At 42.6% G+C, this 12,271-nt stretch overlaps 1 protein-coding gene across 1 annotated transcript in view; it reads left to right on the top strand.

Moving 5' to 3' along the window:
* The window catches only part of LOC127449037 (uncharacterized), a 254,002-nt gene that overhangs the window by 98,833 nt on the left and 142,898 nt on the right, over window positions 1–12,271 (top strand). The gene's annotated exons all lie outside the window — the stretch shown is intronic.

Here is a 12,271-nt window from a genome sequence, read left to right on the forward strand (position 1 = left end):
CGGAATTATCCTACTTCCCACTTCTTAAGTAGTAATTACGAGTATGTCGCGTTCACATGCTTTGTAGTCGGAAAGAACAGGAAACATGGACGACGCCAGGTTCATTCATACATATTTACTGAGGAATTTTATTTTGACACCATAATACATATTACTCAGTTAGCTTGCTGACGATAATACAATTTTGGTCAAATATAAGCTATTTTCACGGTGTAATGTACAACATGCATAGAATGGTTGCTGATATACATAAATGAATTTGACCAAAACGGCAAGCAAGCTGTATTTAGAAAAATGAACAAAACCTGTCATTCACTACAGAAACTATACTATGAAGGTATTTTTGGAGCAAAACAACTGGGCACCTGTGACAGTGGAATTTGTAGTTGTAGAGATTAGCCACACATGTATATCAGTAAATTTGAAGTCACAGAAACAATTTTTTTAAGAGTTGCAAACTTGTAGATATTTTTTTTTTCTCTTCCACACACACAACACAACAGTTACACCTTCTCAAATTCTTCATTGCAGGTGCACAAATCCTATTCTACGAATGACAAATTAAGAAACTCATACGCTCACATTTTTGCTAGTTACTGCAGTGAATATGGTGCAAATTTATTCCTATAAAAAATACTGTCCACCAAAAACAAACAAAACAAACAAAATGGAAAAAACAACAACAACAAAAAAAAAAACATAATTTACCATGGTTTTCAGACCATGGTAAATTATCATATGGTTAATCTTACATTAGGTGCATACTTATGATATGATACTCACCTGCGAAGACCCACCCTGTTGTGTCATTTTTCTAGAAGGTAAAGCAGAAGAGAATATAAGGAATAAATCGTTTAATATGAGGGTATCATTTAATATGAGACGACTGAATAGCAAATTTAACAGTGCAGGTAGTCTAGCGTTAGTTTACCTTTCGTGAAACAAGAAAGGCTAATCTAACTAAGAAACACTGATTACCAACCGTAGCTGACCAGCGCGAGTATTTAAACTATAAACAAATGTATTATGGTGAGTGATTTCAGAAAAAGATAGAAAAAACTTACCTTTACTGGTATAACTTGCTCTTCTGATTGGTCAAAATTATCTGATCTCTGAACAGTGCCCGCCGCTGCCTCTACAGATGCACAAATCAATTTTGCTCCATATTTTACATAGATACACTATATTGCCAAAAGTATTCGCTCACCCATCCAAATAATTTAATTCAGGTGTTCCAATCACTTCCATGGCCACAGGTGTATAAAATGAAGCACCTAGGCATGCAGACTGCTTCTACAAACATTTGTGAAAGAATGGGCCGCTCTCAGGAGCTCAGTGAATTCCAGCATGGTACTGTGATAGGATGCCACCTGTGCAACAAGTCCAGTCGTGAAATTTCCTCGCTACTAAATATTCCACAGTCAACTGTCAGTGGTATTATAACAAAGTGGAAGCGATTGGGAATGACAGCAACTCAGCCACGAAGTGGTAGGCCACGTAAAATGACAGAGCGGGGTCAGCGGATGCTGAGGCGCATAGTGCGCAGAGGTCGCCAACTTTCTGCAGAGTCAATCGCTACAGACCTCCAAAGTTCATGTGGCCTTCAGATTAGCTCAAGAACAGTGCGTAGAGAGCTTCATGGAATGGGTTTCCATGGCCGAGCAGCTGCATCCAAGCCATACATCACCAAGTGCAATGCAAAGCGTCGGATGCAGTGGTGTAAAGCACGCCACCACTGGACTCTAGAGCAGTGGAGACGCGTTCTCTGGAGTGACGAATCACGCTTCTCCATCTGGCAATCTGATGGACGAGTCTGGGTTTGGCGGTTGCCAGGAGAACGGTACTTGTCTGACTGCATTGTGCCAACTGTGAAGTTTGGTGGAGGGGGATTATGGTGTGGGGTTGTTTTTCAGGAGCTGGGCTTGGCCCCTTAGTTCCAGTGAAAGGAACTCTGAATGCTTCAGCATACCAAGAGATTTTGGACAATTCCATGCTCCCAACTTTGTGGGAACAGTTTGGGGATGGCCCCTTCCTGTTCCAACATGACTGCGCACCAGTGCACAAAGCAAGGTCCATAAAGACATGGATGAGCGAGTTTGGTGTGGAAGAACTTGACTGGCCTGCACAGAGTCCTGACCTCAACCGGATAGAGCACCTTTGGGATGAATTAGAGCGAAGACTGCGAGACAGGCCTTCTCGTCCAACATCAGTGTCTGACCTCACAAATGCGCTTCTGGAAGAATGGTCAAAAATTCCCATAAACACACTCCTAAACCTTGTGGAAAGCCTTCCCAGAAGAGTTGAAGCTGTTATAGCTGCAAAGGGTGGGCCGACGTCATATTAAACCCTATGGATTAAGAATGGGATGTCACTTAAGTTCATATGCGTCTAAAGGCAGATGAGCGAATACTTTTGGCAATATAGTGTATGTGGTGCAAAAGGGAGAGCGCGCGAAACTTGTCATTTGCAAGCGAAAAAACTTTGTTTGAGACTCGTAGCAGCAGATTCAAGCAGTTTTAGTTATGTACTTGTGTTTGTGCTAGAAAAATATCCAAGAAAATAATTTTTTTTTGTGAGAAAATATTCTACAAGTGTGCAAATCTCATTGGACGAATTCACATACTGATTTGCGGATGAGCAAAATTTGGCCGTGACTTCACGTTTTTTGATGCGGGTGTGTGAATGTGTTTTGCACCATATTCACTGCAGCAACTGTAGCAAAAATGTGAGCGTATGAGTTTCTTAATTTGTCATTCGTAGAATAGGATTTGTGCACCTGCAATGAAAAATTTGAGAAGGTGTAACTGTTGTGTTGTGTTTGTGGAAGAGAAGAAAAAATCTACAAGTTTGCAACTCTTAAAACATTTTTTTCTGTGACTTCAGATTTACTGATATACATGTGTGGCTAATCTCTACAACTACAAATTCCACTGTCACAGGCGTTCAGTTGTTTTGCTCCAAAAATACCTTCATAGGATGCTGCCCTCGTGAAAATCATAATCAATGGTAAAATATCCATCGCTAAAATATCGTGCATGATGAATATAAGCAAGTTTGCTGCGTTACCATGACAACCAATGTATACATGATAGCAAAAGCGACTGTAGTCTGAACAGAAAAAATCTGATCTAGCCAACTATAACTTACAGTTTGAACAATCACTCAAAAAAATCGTATTTGTCCTGCAGTGTGAACAAAGCCATATAGTTTCACTACTCACATCGTACATGGCAATGACTGCTGAACTAACTTGTTACTTGCTTTTGAGCTGGGCGTTGCTCCTCTCGAAACGTGAGTCCCGCCTTCTTTGATTTGATTGGTTATCTCAAACGACATTGATGAGCGGTGTTAAATCACTAACATTTCTACTGTAAACCTATTTACAACTTGAAACTTACTGTGATTTAAAACATTGTTGTTATTATTATTATTAAAAGCATGTTTTGTATTTATTGTTAGCTCTGTGAAAACCTGTAAATGGCATATAGTTCTGTTTATGTATGTAGATAGATATTTCTGTTCATAGCTTTCTCTTCCTCTTCTTCATGGGGTTGTTTAATAACACTTAACATTATAAAACTATATTTTATTTAGATTTTGATCTTCAACAAATCAACATTCCATGGTAAATTGTTCTTGTTAAAAAAAATAATAATAAAATCATTCTGTTCTTAGAGTGCCACCTTGTGTTGGAATAATGAAAGGACATCACATATTGTGTCGTGTTTGTGTTTGAAGAATGAGCTGAACGAGTTGAATAACGTGAAAAAAGAGGAAGAAAGAAAACTAGCGCTCAGAGCAAGATCTGCCCTACCTATATCTGTGGTCACGAGCCGCAATACATCAATCATTACGTTACTGTGTTACTGCAGGATTAATGTGTTGCTTAAAGTGCAAGCAAAAACAGTATAATAACAAAATGAAAGGTTCATTGTTTCTGCGCTCGCCTTTCAGCAAGTCGCACAGTAAAAAATATTTTACATTTTCTGTTTTGATAAATAGTCGTGCTTGAAAAATCCAAGCGCTCAAATAAATAAGGGTAATAGATTTGCATATGATATAAAGTTAATATTTATTAAACCAACAATTAGATGAAATGTCATGTGCAGGCAAATAAGATCCATGTTTAAATCGAGCAGGATCATAGAACTAAAAACATTCTAGTAGCGTGTAAAGGTGGTGTGGGATGTGGCATTCTGAGGCGCCTCTTCTAGTAATGCTCAATGGCGAGAATTGTATTGCATCTTTTCCATTTTCATCAGGACTGTTTGCGGCACACACTGCAAAAGTTAAAATGTTTCGTGGCTGCCGCATGTCAGGTGACTGTAATCAACTTGGTAGGTTTGCACCAGCTGTATGTGATCTCACGTAAGTTGGGACGTAAAGTTCACGCTAAGGGCTTAGAAACTACTAGTTAGCTTGTAACTAAGTCATTGCTTACTTTGGTTGCACTACCTGCTCATAAGGCAAGACTTAACTACTAGGTCATAAGCCCTCCTTAAAGTAATGCGTAGTCGCATGATATGACGTTTACCTGTATTGATCCAATAAACAGCCTTCAAATTTGTACACAGATGTATTAAAAAGCTGTGAATTTCAGTTTGATCTTGTTATGGTTGATGCTCAAACCTTGTTTGCTCACGTAACTGTCAGCTGTAATAAAGTATATCCCCATTAATATACCATACGTAATAAAAGTAGATTTGATGAATAGTATATTTGCCCTGTGTATATAACAATATACAGGAACTGTATCTAAAACAAATAAGGAGTGATAAATACTAATACAACAGGCTGGAAAAATAAACATATATTCATTTTAATATCCTATATATATTTTTAATGTGTTGAAACATGATCGGTTACGTACGTAACCTCGGTTCCCTGAGACAAAAGGAACATTGCGTAGCTACGCATATGGGGAGTACCTTCATACACGACCTAGTTGAAACCTCCCTACAATAACGCCAATATTCTAATATTGGCTATGGTGTTTGAGCCCCGCCTGTTTTGGCTCGAAACTGTCCTCTATAAAAACAGGTGCACAAACACCATTTCCTCAGAATTTCTGACTGAGAACAAGGAGCGCATCGCTTGTGCCTCAAGAACTCTGAGTCTTGTAGTGCAGCTAGCGTTCACAATGTCTCATTCCCTTCGTCTCAGGGAACTGAGGTAACGTACATAACCGAGACATTCCCTTACGACTCAGTACACTTGACATTGCGTAGCTACGCATATGGGGAACAGAATCCCATCACACCGCACTACACGACATAACTACCCAGAGAGGAAACATGGTGCCGCAGTCTTGTGGGACGGCGACCAACATGAGTATGCCGCAATGTATGATCTTCGTGTTGGCCAGGTGGAGAGCACTCATAATGAATATATGAACTATAGTCATATAGTATGAATTAACTCCTTATGAACCCAGCTGGGAAGGGAGTTTATTTATAATGAAAGTGCATACGACTTTATGGTAAATTATAACGGTCTGAATGCAGGCGGTTGTGCAAATGATGGGGAGCCCATACTTAAAGGGAAGGGCATAAGTATATATATATTTGGCAAATGAATAGCAAGCACTCTAAACAGAGAGGACTTGTGAAAAAACAGACATTACGTCTAGGTTGTAAAACCTTGCGAATGTGTTTTGAGAGGACCCACCATTCGTCCATGCCCATGAGGAGGCCATGCCTCTAGTTGAGTGTGCTTTAACACCAATTGGGCAAGTCTTACCCTGCGACTCATAAGCCAGAGTAATTGCATCGACAATCCAGTGAGAGAGCCTTTGCTTGGTGACAGACATTCCTTTTGTGCATCCTCCATAGCATACAAAGCGCTGATCAGACAGTCTGAACTGGCAAGTATGCTCAACATATGCATGTAGTGCCCGCACAGGGCATAACAATGCAATGATTGTTCCTCATCCAAATTAAATGAAGGAGGGAAGAAGGCCTGAAGGTGAACCACCTGCGCTTTGACGGACATGGTTAGGGCCTTGGGTACATAGCCTTTCCTGGGTTTGACAGTGGCTCTTGAAAGACCGGGGCCAAACTCCAGACATGAAATGAACTGATAGTGAATGCAGGTCACAGACCCATTTTACTGAGGCCAGAGCAAGCAGTAGTGCGGTCTTAACGGAGAGCATGCGCAATTCAACAGAGTCCAAAGGCTCGAAGAGGGGCCCTGTGAGAGCTTTTAGGACTAAAGTTAAGTCCCAAGTCAGGACTGTAGCCGGCCGAGGCGGGTTTAATTGCCTTGCTCCCTTAAGGAAATTTATGATTAAATCATGCTTGCCTATAGAGGCGCCAGCTTCATGTGCGTGATACGCAGATATAGTTGCCACATACACTTTGAGCATTGACGGGGTGAGTCCTGTGTCTAATCGCTCTTGAAGAAATATTTGAATTTCATTTATGGGGCAGTTTACTGGGTCCTTGCCATGTAAGAGACACCAATCAGTGAACACCTTCCATTTTAGTGTGTAGAGGCATCTCATGGACGGTGCTCTGGCCTGTAAAATGGTGTTCATGACTGAACACGTCCGTTCTGGCATGTGTAGTGCTCCCATTCAGGGGCCACACATGCAGGTTCCATAGCAAGGGGGATGCCAGATTGTGCCTCGCACCTGAGAGGAGATCCATCCTCAGTGGTATTTCCCATGGTGAGCTGTACAGCATCTCCATCATTTCTGGAAAGCATGGCTGGTTTGGCCGTTTCGGCGCAATGAATAGAACTGTTTCCTTGTCTTCTCAAACTTTGCATATGACAGAGTGAATAAGGCATACCGGGGGAAACGTATATTTGCGTTTCACCGGCCATTTGTGTGCCATTGCATCCTTTCCCAGCGGGGCAATAACAGAGGGGACAGTGGGCATTCTCCACTGAGGCAAACAGATCAATTTCTGCTTTACCGAATATTTCCCAAATCCTCAGTACAGTTTGAGGATGAAGTCTCCATTCGCCCGGTATCACCCCTTAGCATGACAGCAGACCAGCGCCGTAATTCAGGCGGCCTAGGACATATGTCATTCTCAGGGAGAGATGATGCTCGCTCCATAGGAGGAGGTGACATGTCAGTCTCGACAGTGGCGGTGAATGAATTCCGATTTGGCGGTTTATATATGCCACAACTGTCATGTTGTCTGAGTAAACCACGACATGACAGCTCGCTATTTTTGACTGAAAGCCTTTAAGGCTAGAATTACAGCCAATAGCAATAAGCGGTTGATGTGGCATGCCCTCCTCGCACCTTTCCAGGTGCCGAAAGTCGGGCGTCCATCGCACACCGCCCCCCAACTTGTGTTGGAAGCATCTGTGGTCACCAATTTCCACCTGACAACTTGGGACTTCAAGTACCAGAGGGGACAGTGGGTATTCTCCACTGAAGCAAATAGATCGATTTCTGCTTTGCCAGATATTTCCCAAATCCTCAATACAGTTTGAGGGTGAAGTCTCCTGAATTCCACCTTGGCGGTTTATATATGCCACAACTGTCATATTGTCTGAGCGAACCAGGACATGACAGTTTGCTATTTCGGACTGAAATCCTTAAGGCTAGAAATACAGCCGATAGCTTTAGGCGCTAAGTGACAACTTGCCCCAGCGTGACATCTCACTGGTAAAACGCAGGACCTGTCCATGGTGCTAAAGCAACTATACAGCGGCGGGATATAGTGATGCGCATGCGCCCTTGGCGCCAAGCACGTCGTGGCACACGGTGCTTCAGCCAGCACTGAAGAGGTCTCATCGGCAGATGCCGCCGCCATAAATCCCAATGCTCTCTGAAACAGTTTCAGTGGAAGTGTTCTCCCCTGTTTGAACTGAGACAGACACTGTAGAATGGCTGAAGCAGTAAGTCTGTGCTGGCATAACAAAGCCTCTGATTGCAGCAGTAACAGCCAGTCATCAAGATAGTTCAAAATGCATACGCGCTCCGTCTCAGAGGGACGTGAACTGCATCGATGCACTTTGTGAATGTGCGAGGAGCCAGAGACAGTCCGAAGGGCAGAACTTTGAATTGATACGCTGTTCCCTCGAATGTGAATCTCAAAAACATCCAGTAATGTCTTAGAATTTGGATATGAAAGTATGCATCCTTCAGATCTATCGACGCAAACCAATCGTGTGTGAGTACATGTGATAAGATCCGTTTCTGTGTAATCATTTTGAATGGGCGCTTTATAAGTGCGCAATTTAAATGTCTCAGATCCAGGATCAGCCGAAGTCCGCCGTCTTTCTTTGAAACAAGAAAAACCTTTTTTGTGCTTGACAATTTGGCACAATCTCTATCACGTTTTCACGATGAGACTGTGTATTTTGCTTCATAACCCTGGCACGTCTTCGGACGAAACCGTGGAAGACAGAACGCCGTTGACACGGGGTGGCCGGTGTGCAAATTGGATCGTATAACCATGTTCGATCATTTTGCACCCATTCTGAAATACCCGTTAGGGCTCGCCATGCATCCACGTAATGGGACAGAGGGCAATTAGGTTTGCTCACTGTATGATATGATGCGACACTCACTATAGGGAAGTGGTTGTGCATAATGTGTGTGCATTGAAGAGGAGAAAGGGGCTCTTTATTGAGAATGTGTGAGCATCTCGTGCATTTGCAACGAACGCTGTATTCTTTTTTGCACTTATTGCATTTTTTATTGCATTTATTTGAGTGCAAGACACAGAAACAACATTTTGAACAATATTGTGAACAACAATATTCCTTTCCCGACAAACAATATTGGGGAGATGGGGAACAGTGTTTTGTGTCTCCAATCGAGCCTTTTTTGGAGCAGACCCAGAGGGAACCGCGGGCTCTGCTTTCCGCTTCAAAGGGTTGTGCCCATCAGGAGCGCTTTTGAGGCAGCAGGTATGGGGCTTTTAGTCGGGCGCTGGCTCGAAACAGAGTGAGGGCGAACCGGCTGTGATATACTCCATTTGGGCATAATGTGTCTCATAGCCTGTAACTGCTGCTGAATCGCAACGTAACACTCAGCAAACTTATTCACAGAGCCAAAGAAGCCGGCTGGAGACAATGGAGCATCCAAAAGAGTCGCTTTTTCCTTGTCACTCATTTCTGTGAGGGTCAGCCATATCCGTCGATCCAGAACTGCCAGGTTGACCATGAACTTGCCGATGGCCTGTGCAGTGACATTCATGGTATTCAGCGTTAAATCTGTAGCAGTGCAGAGCTCTTTGAATATCTCTGGATCAAAATCTTACTTGTCCATTTGCCTGAGGAGCTTGGCTTGAAATTCCTGGAGCACCGCCACTGTGTGGATTGCTGATCCAGCTTGTTCTGCTGCCGAGTAAGCTTTTCCCGCCAGTGCGGACGTTAGTCAACATGGTTTGGAAGGATGTATGGGGTGTGATTTCCACGCCCTGTTACTCCCTGGGCAGAGGTGTGCTGCTACCACCTCCTCCACAGTGGGTAATTGGGCATAACCGTTTTCTCCCCCATGATCCACATTAAAGAGGATGGTGTCACTGTGCGAGCGTGCCGTATAAGGTCGCGTGCCAGGACTTGGATAGTTCATTATGAACTTCGGGGAAGAATGAGGCAGATTTGCGAGACGCTGCCATTTGACGGCGTCCAGACTGCTGGAACCATTCATCAAGGCGAGACTGTTCAGGTTCCTCTGGGGGAGACCACTCAAGGTGAAGCTCTTCAACCACCCTTGTTAGGACGCAGAGCATCTCCTTGTCAGTGGCGCATGCACGTTCCTCACCCTCGCTGGTGGGAGGGGCGGCAGCATCATCCACTGACCACTCGCCTGATGCAGCGAGAGACATAATGACATCGTCATTATTATCCCCAGTGTCAGAACTGCTGCATGAGACGAGGCCTCCCGCTCTTTCAGAAGGCCGGAGCTCGTCTCGTACATAGCGTATCAGAAAACATGCGCTTCAGAGAGATTGAGGGGCTCGCGGGGCATGTGCCGCCACAAGGACCATCTCAAAGTCATCCTGCTCAACCATGCGGCCCCACCGTGCCTCCTCATGTGAATCCTCGGGTATCACAGAAGAGGCGGATGGGAGGGCGCGTGAGGCTGAATCGTCCCTCAGAACGAGGGTGATTCACGAGCGAAGAGTCTTGAGACGCATGCCCTCACAGTGAGGGCAGTCTGTCTCCATGAAAGCTGACTCTGCGTGGGCGCGGCCCAGACAGTAAACGCAGCTCTCATGCTGATCTGACGGCGGGATGTGTCTCTCGCACAAGGAATACTTACGGAACGACATCTTTAAATCTTACGTAGGTTCGTGGAGTGAACTCAGCAGCATAAAGCGCATCTTACATTTTCTGGCATCTTGGTAACCAACATTGCTGGAAAGTGCTGATTTACAGGCTTTTTACCAATGTATCAAGTGGCCACCCCACTTTGTACGTTTTGGCATATAGTTGCATGTTTTATGCACACCAGTAAGCAGTTACCAATGTACAAAAACACAAAAGCTGCGTACCCAGTTGAGCTGATAATTTATTTGTTAAAGTGTTTGCATGGTTGTAGTTTTTCTTCTTTTTTAGAATTTTTTATGTTTATTGGACTATATTACCTTCATATCTGACTTTAATCTTGACAAACTTTTATCGCTTGAAAGCTACAAGTCTCTAGCTTTGAAATATGCCCAGTGTTTTGTGATCTGAAAGACATTGTTACAGTAATGTATTAAAATACTGAAAAAGTGGATTTTAAAACATGCAACATGTGAGAGGTATTACTTATCGTTTATATCTTCTGGTTTTGATCCAATCGGATGATGACAGGAAATTCAAACATACAATCCATGGTAAATGTTCACGATTGAAAGTCGACTCGACCATTTGATCCAAAACAGTGAAAATTGAGGAAAAAAATTACTGATCATCCTTTGCTTGCATCATCATGTAAATTAAAATGTCTATTATCAATAAAATATTGATTATAAAACTTATTTTATCAATCATCATCGATGTCTTGAGGTCTCTGCTATTCTGTTGAAACTTCCACGATGTTTGAGCCCACCCACGTGTCTCTCTGTGATTTACAGGCGGAGCTGTCAATCAAACCAGATCAAAGGCTCCATGGCCTCTCCAAAATGCGCATTGGCTGTTTCAGTTAATAGATCCAGCCAATGGATCGCTAGTCAAGATTTTATTGACAGGTCATATAGCCATTGGTATGATGTTTCTATGGTTACAGGGGTTGGCCTTGCTCATTCCAGAACAATGACGTCATCCTAGCATTTGTTTGGATAGAGAACCTAAGGCCACCATTACGCTCTGAGCTTTCTTCTGTATCTGATGACCGATCGGAGCCAAAATCTAGCTGTTTTAGCTGCTGCTTTCAATGGATCTATGCAAAAACACTACAATCTAGATAGATTTGAGTACTTTGGAATAAATTCCATGCAGTTTTGAGGAGGAATAAAATCCCAAATCGGCAGGAGCGCATATTCTGTGTTTGGACTCATAGCAGCTATAGGGCTTAATCTAAATGCACAGTCTGTTAGCAACTAAAACATTGATAAAGTGCCTTAATTTTCAAAAACATTAGTTTAGGTAGCACAGAAATATGGCATATTTTTACATTTCTGACTGTAATAGTGCCACCATGAGGAAGAGGTATCCAGTGTTTTTCATGTGTGCTCAGATTGACATCCTACATGAGTGTTTTAAATTTGGTGATGATATATCATTCCGTTCAAAAGTTTTAACCATTTAAGAAAAAGTGGCCATCCCCACTTTGTACATTTCGGCATACTGTTGCAACAGAAAGTTCAAACTTTTTTTGATAATTATTGAGATTGGGACTCCAGAGAACCTTTCTGCACTGATTTGGTTCTGATCAGGTGATTCAAGATATGCAGATTTCCTCATAGGCCTAGTTGGAACCTTGGACAAACACACTGCATGCAAATGTTCAAGTCATTCGGACCAACGGTTCCATAGTTAGAGCCATTTGTAGAATTTTTTTTATTATTATAGCGCCACCAAGTGGCCAGTCCAAAAAAATTATTATGTGTCCTCATTTTGATCCCCTACAGATGTGTCTCAAGTTTGGTTGAGATTGCTTATTGTGTTCATGAGTTATAGCCTTATAAGTTTTTTAGGCTCCACCCACAAGATTTCATTGGTCTATTATAGCCATGTGAAACATGAAGTTCAACATGTTTTTGATAATTATTGATGTAGGAACTCCAAAGAATCTTTCTAAACTTCTTTCGTTTTGATCAGATGAAAAACCTAGGACTAGTTCGCAAAAGTAGATTTTTCAAATGGTTGATGA

Source organism: Myxocyprinus asiaticus, chromosome 12 (genome assembly GCF_019703515.2).
Source record: "Myxocyprinus asiaticus isolate MX2 ecotype Aquarium Trade chromosome 12, UBuf_Myxa_2, whole genome shotgun sequence".
NCBI classification, from domain to species: Eukaryota; Metazoa; Chordata; class Actinopteri; order Cypriniformes; family Catostomidae; genus Myxocyprinus; species Myxocyprinus asiaticus.